The sequence below is a fragment of the Elaeis guineensis genome, chromosome 1 (genome assembly GCF_000442705.2).
Source record: "Elaeis guineensis isolate ETL-2024a chromosome 1, EG11, whole genome shotgun sequence".
Taxonomy (NCBI): Eukaryota; Viridiplantae; Streptophyta; class Magnoliopsida; order Arecales; family Arecaceae; genus Elaeis; species Elaeis guineensis.
The window spans coordinates 95,195,512-95,202,969 of NC_025993.2; positions in this window are offsets into that span (position 1 = coordinate 95,195,512).

Genomic DNA, 7,458 nt, shown 5'->3' on the forward strand with positions numbered 1-7,458 from the left:
CATGTCCAATGATCTTCAGCGACAGCATGAAGACATGAGGATTGCTAAGGAGATGCTAACTCATCTGTAAGAGTTATACGGTAAGCAGAGTCGCACAGCTCACTTTGAAGTCTCTCAGAGACTATTCAGAGTGAAAATACGTGATGGGCAGTCCGTCAATGATCATTGTTTGACAATGATTAAAGATATCGAGGAGCTTCAAAAGCTCGGGATGAACATGGATAAGAAATTACATGTGAATTTGATCCTTCAGTCTCTTCCTGATTCGTATGACTAGTTCATCATGAACTATCATATGAATAAGATTGATAGCATTTTGTCTGAAATACTGAACATGCTGGTAACAGCGAAGGCCACCTTGAAAAGTTCAAGGGATATAGTTCTGACGTGGAGCAGGCTACCTCTAAGAGAAAGTTTTTTTTCAAAAAGAAGAAGCCTGTGACGAAGCAAAAGAACGAAGCCAAGCCCAAGAAGTAGGTTCCGTAGAAGGCTAACGACTAGAAAAAGTATTTCCATTGCAATGTTGAAGGCTACTGGAGAAGGAACTATCTGGCCTACTTGGTAACTGTCAAGAACAGAAAGAAGGATGGGCCTTCTGAAGATACATCTGATATGCTCATAATTGAAACTAATCTAACAATTTTTTCTTCTTCTAGTTGGATTCTTGATTCTGGTTCAAGTGCTCATTTATGTACTTCTATGCAGGGTCTTGAAGAATTTAGAGGGCTGAGAGAAGACGAGATCACTCTCTAGATCAGCAATGGAGCAAAGGTTGCTGCTGTAGCCGTTGGGACCTACTCTCTGCAATTATCATTAGGGAATAGTTTAATTTTGAAAGACTGCTATTATGTACCTATAGCTAGTAGGAATTTGATTTTTATATCTGTGCTGGCACAGGATAACTATAATTTTTATTTCAATAAAGATATGTATTCAATTTATTTTGAAAATAAAATTGTTACATGTGCTTTTTTGATTGATAGTCTTTATCATTTGCATATGGATGCGAGTGTCAATATTAATGAGCAAACTATAAATGCCATAGTGTTTTAGAAACTTAGAGATAGGATTAGCCAAAAGTATCTATGACACCTTAGGCTAGACCATATTGGAGAGGACAGACTTAATAAATTGGAGAAAGATGATCTTCATGGACCATTGACTTTCAAGTCTTATCTGATTTGTGAGTTCTGTCTTCAAAAAAAAATAGCTAAGCTACCCTTTGTGGGATAAGGAGAAAGGACCAATGAGATATTAGCCCTGGTACATACTGATGTGTGTGGTCCATTCGATGTACAAGCCAGAGGTAGCTATTTCTACTTCATAACTTTTATCGATGATTATTCATTGTATGGGTTTGTGTATTTGAAGCATCATAAGGTTGAAGCCTTTGAAAAATTCATAGAGTTCAGATATAAAATAGAAAAATAAATCAAAAAATCTATAAAGATTCTTCAATCAGATCGAGGAGGGACATATCTTAGTGAAGAATTTTAGGCATATCTCAAGGATAATAACATCGTCTCATAATAGACACCTCTAGAAATATCTCAGCTCAACGGGGTATCCGAAAGGAAAAATCAGATCCTATTAGATATAGTCCGATCTATGATGAGCTTCACAGATCTTCTTATTTTTTTTGGAGATATGCATTACTTTCTGTCATTCATCTTTTGAATCAGATTCGCTCTAAATTCATTCCTACCACACCATATGAGTTATGGCATGGTAAGAAACAAACTCTTAGGTATCTCAATATTTAGAGATGTTCAACTCATGTCAAGCAACAACAGGCGAATAAGTTAGAGGTTAAGTCTTTTAGAGCTCGCTTCATAGGGTATCCTAAAGAAATCATGGGATACTACTTCTATCTTCGTGAGGATCACAATATGATTGTGAGCCATCATGCCATCTTTTTAGAAAAAGAGTTTATCAAAGATGGAGGCAGTGGGAGGAAGATTGAGCTTGAAGAGAAAGTTTCTAAAAAGCATCGAGTCCAAGAACCTGAATCTAGTAATGAGCCAGTAGATGTGGTACCTCCTCCATCCCATAAATTAAGTAGGGTCTCCTATCTTCCTAAAAGATACTTAGGTATTCTTACAGAGGATTTAGAGGAAGCATTACTTGTGGGAGATAGGGACATTAGAAATAATCTCAAGACCTACAACGAGGTAATGTTAGATATTGACTCTGAGAAATGGATGAAAGTGATGAAGTCAGAAATTGACTCCATGCATTCCAACCAAATTTGATTCTTAGTAGATCCACTCGAAGGTATTGTACCTATTGGATGTAAATAGATCTATAAAAGAAAAATTAGGTCAGATGGTAAGGTAAAGACCTATAAGGCAAGGCTGGTCACAAAAAGTTATAGTCAACACGAAGGTATTGACTATAATGAAACTTTTTCATTCATGACCATACTAAAATCCATCCGTACTCTACTTGCGATAATAGCTTTTCATGATTATGAAATTTGACAGATGGATGTGAAAATTATCTTCCTAAATGGATATCTTAAGGAAGATATCTATATGGAGCAGCCTTTAGATTTCACATCCAGTGATAGTGATCATAAGGTCTACAAGCTGTAAAGATCCATATATGGACTTAAGCAAGCATCTCAGAGTTAGAACACTCGCTTTAATGATATGATCAAAATGTTTGATTTTATCAAAAATAAGTAGCCTTGTGTGTACAAAAAGATCAATGGGACTGTCACATTCTTTGTATTGTACGTGAATGATATTCTTCTAATTGAAAATGATATTCTTATATTGACATCGGTTAAAATATGGTTGTCAAAAGAATTCACCATGAAAGATCTAGAAGAAGCTTCCTATATTCTCGATATAAAGATCTATAAGGATAGATCTAAGAGAATGATAGGACTTTTACAGTGAATGTATATAGAGGAGGTGCTAAAGAGGTTCAGCATGAAAAACTCCAAGAGAGATTTTTTGCCTCTTAGACATAATATTCATCTCTCCAAGAAGATGTGCCTTGACACACCTGAGGAGATTCAGTGTATGAGCAAGATCCCTTACGCATCTACAATAGAGAGCCTCATATATGCTATGTTATGTACACGATCTGATATAGCCCTTGCCGTGAGTGTCACGAGCAGATATTAGGCAAATTCTGGTGAAGAACACTGGATTGCTATGAAAAACATCCTTAAATACTTGAAAAGGACTAAGGATTTGTTATTGATCTTTGATGGAGAATCGGAGCTGAAAGTTGAGGAATACACTGATTCAAACTTCATGACTAATGTTGATGATCGAAAGTCTACATCGGGGTGTATTTTTTTGTGTAATGATGGAGCGATTTGTTGGAAGAGTTTCAAGCAGTTGATCATTGTACATTCGACCATAGAAATCGAGTACATCATCGCCTCTGAAGCTGCTAAGGAAGTCTTTTGATTCAAGAAGTTTATTACGGAACTAGATGTGATGCCATCAGATGCCATTGCACTGCATTGTGATAATAACGACGTCATAGCCCTTGTTAAGAAGCCCAAGTCTCATCAGAAGTCTAAGAATATAGAGCAGTGGTTCCACATCATATACAAATATCTCGAGAAAAAGTTCATCGAGGTACAGAGAGTCGACTTCATGCACAACGTGGAGGACCCGCTAACCAAGCCTCTCAGCCTATAGAAGATCGAAGTTTATCTTGAGAAGATGGATCTTAGGTATATGGCCAAATGGCTTTAAGTCAAGTGGGAGTTTGTTAGATATGTGCCCTAGAAGTAATTGTTGGCTGACACATTTTATAATTTTAGGACTTAATTTTATACTTGTAATACTTTTATTATTAATAAATAATTTTTCATTCCAATCATGTTTATGTATCGATTATTTGTTCTAGAAATTAACAAAAAAAAATTTTGTATATTCTCAAAGTGTTAAGAATTTGAGATGTAAATTAATTAGTGATTAGTTTCTAAATGCTTTCGATCAAAGAATCATCACGAAGAACAGTAATCAATCCATTCGAGATCAATGCACAGTTCACCTCCCTTGTGGGTAGATGAGTCTCGGGTTTGTAGTGTAGGAATACTGAGGTAAAGGTGCGGATGGTTGTTAAAAAATAACTTGTACTGAGCGTAACCATCATGAGAAATCACTTGGATGTCTACTCACTCATCAGTGGTTGACTCGATACTATAGTGGTTTGAGTGATCCTTTGATCTACGGTGTCATCGACTATTCACAGTGAGGCTACTGAGTTTGACTACAGTAGGTTCTGGTTCACTATTAGGAGTAGGATGCATCTAGATAAAATCTATCAACTTTGATAGAAAAGAAGAAGTCATATGTGATTTGCATGACTGAGTTCAGAAAGTCTTTGGCCAAAGCAAGTGTGAATACTAGAAAAGAGTTTTTATAGGATTCATAAATGAACTTGAGTCGAGCCAATCTAGCATATGACTGATGATGGAGTCCAACAAGTTCTCCATGACCTTCGTCAAGTTGAGACTTACGATAGAAGGACTGAATCATATGATAACTATACCAAGAGATTCAACTTTTATTCTATTGGGTTGCCACAACATACTACTAGGTATCACTAGTGGATTGTGAGGTTTATCGAGAATTATCTTAATAATCGATGATCCTTAAAAGATAGAGCTAAAATTATTCCAACCCATCGAAAAGAGTTTCGATGATATTATAATGGAGATCACAATATATCTCACTACCAAATAGAATAGAATTTATGGGATCACACATTAAGAGATTTAATCTTGAATTAATCAATTGAATTTGTGAAGCTTTAATTGGATTAGGATTTATTGAAATCTTATTAGGTTTAAAAGAATCATGCTAGCACATGGTTAAACCTAATTTTTCTCTAGACTTCGATTTCTTATTAGATAAGGATTGGATCAAGTCCATAACCTTGAACCTAAACTAAATCCATTTTGATTTGATTTTAGCTGGACATCTGTTTGTGGGCCCAAGAGGATTGAATCATGTCAATAAGTTAGCAAATTAATCTCCTTTTCTCCCTTGATATTTTCTTTTAAAGTATGGAATTGTTGGAAAGAAGTGAGGAGGTGCAAGCCTCCCTTTTGGCAGGTCCAAGGGGCGCCAACCCCTTGGAGTGGCATGAGGAAGAGAGAGGGACCCACCCCCTTTCTTGCCTTGGCATGGAAGGAGAGAGAGAGAAAGGGAGGGGCTACGCCCCCCCCTCTTTTGTATAAAACCCTAGAAGGGGTGCCAAGGGTTGGCGCCCCAATGTGCCCTAACTACCTATCCCTTTTGATCAGGGGTACCCACTCAGTTTGCCTATTTTGAGTGGGGCACCCCATCTACTTGCCAAAAGAGATGATGACCATTCCAATTAAGTCTAATTTTTTTGAGAAATAATCAAATTTAAAAGGTAGAAATTCTTATAAGATAAGGACTAGCCTTTTTAGATTGATTGGATCTTGATTTGGAATCAAGATAAGGTCTCTATATAAGAGATGGTCTCCTAAGATTTTAGAGTTTTTCATTAACTAAAAAATTAGATCTCTCTCTCTCTCTCTCCTCTTCACATCTCATCCTCTCTCCCTCTCTCTTTCCAATGCCCAAGGGTTGGACGTCCATCATCCCACGTGCCTAAGTTGAGAGTAGTCTCTTCTACTGCAAAGAACAAGGAGAAAATGCTACACTTCAAGGGTTGTGATTGCAGTCAAGATCAACAGTTGATCAAGGTTCAAAGAGGCTAAGATCCTACTTGAAGAAGAAGGATCTACCACAAGAAGAAAGATTCAAGATTAATCCTGATGGATACCTGCAGAGGTCGGACCGTGTGCGGTTCAAGAAACTTCGGATCTAAGATCATCGATAGTGGTGTATTTCAATCCATACAAAGGTATTGAGATTTGATCTCATCTTTATTTTAATTTTCAGATTATATGCGTATCTTTATTCTTGAGCTCGAGTAGGAATAGATGAGATCTATTGCATGTGGCGTTAAAGGGTTTAACCCAGTTCATTTTTGCTGCTCTTCAAAAAGGTTTTAAAATCTGTGCATGCAACCCTATCCAGTTTTCTAATAATAATAACTTGTAATTTCTCTATATGTGATACTACTATCTGGATATTGGATATCGAAAGTTTAGTTTATATTTGTAATTCGTTACAAGGACTTCAAGTTGTAGAAAATTCGAGAATGATGAGAGATTCCTAAATATAGGAGATGAAAGTCAAGTTTCAATTTTGGTTTTAGGAGTCGTCGAGCTTATTTTCAAATCCAATAGTATCATTTTGAGTGATTGTTATTATTGTCCATCTTTCTTGATGAATATAATCTCTATTGGCCTTTTGATCAAAGATGGTTATAGTTTATCAATAAAGAATGATTATTGTGATATCATTATGAATGATGTTACAATAATGCAAGGATAATTAAGAAATAGCATCTATATTTTGTTACAGTCTGTGAGTGTAATATATACTCCAAATAAATATCCTAAATTAGATAATATCACGGATGCTTACCTTTGGTATTGTAGGCTCAGTCTATCTTTGGTATTGTAGGCTCGATCATATTAACAAGAATAGGATAAATAGGTTAGCACAAGAGGGTATCCTCAATATCAATAATTATGAATCAATGCCAATCTGTGAGTTTTATTTTCTTGAGAAGATGACTAAGTTATCTTTTACTGAAAAAAATGAATGAGCTAGTGAAGTTCTAAGTCTAATACATAGTGATGTATGTGGACCTATGAACATTAGTGCCAAAGGAAGGTATAGCTATTTCATTATATTCACAGATGACCTATCTAGGTATGGATATGTCTACTCGATAAAATACAAGTTTGAATCATTTGAAATGTTCAAATAATTTTGTAATAAAGTAGAGAAATAAATTAAAAAAAGTATTAAAGCTCTTTGGTCTAACTGAGGGGGTGAATACCTTTTCAATGAATTTTTGATATATCTAGAAGAAAATGAGATTTTCTCACAATGGACCCCTCCAAGGATATCACAGCATAATGGCGTCATGGAAAGAAGAAATCAAATCTTATTGGACATGGTTTGATCCATGATGGAGTTTGCAAGTTTGCTGATCTTCTTTTGGGGATATACACTTGAGACTGCCTATTTTGTGCTCAATAATATTTCGAGCAAGTCAATTAGTAAAATACCATATGAGATATAATTAGGGCGTAGGGTGAACCTCTCTTACCTTAAGGTTTGGGGTTGTCCGGCTTATGTCAAACAATTATAGATCGACAAGCTTAGACCTAGGTCTGATAAGTGTTATTTTGTAGGGTACCCTAAAAAAATGAAGGGATATTACTTTTACCTTCCTGCTGAACAAAAGATGTTTGTCAGTATTGAGGCACACTTTTTGAAAAAAGAGTTCCTTAGTGGAGAAACAAGTATCTCCAAAGTTGAGCTTGAAGAAGTTCGATAGGTAAAAGAACCAACATCAATAACTGAATATAAATCA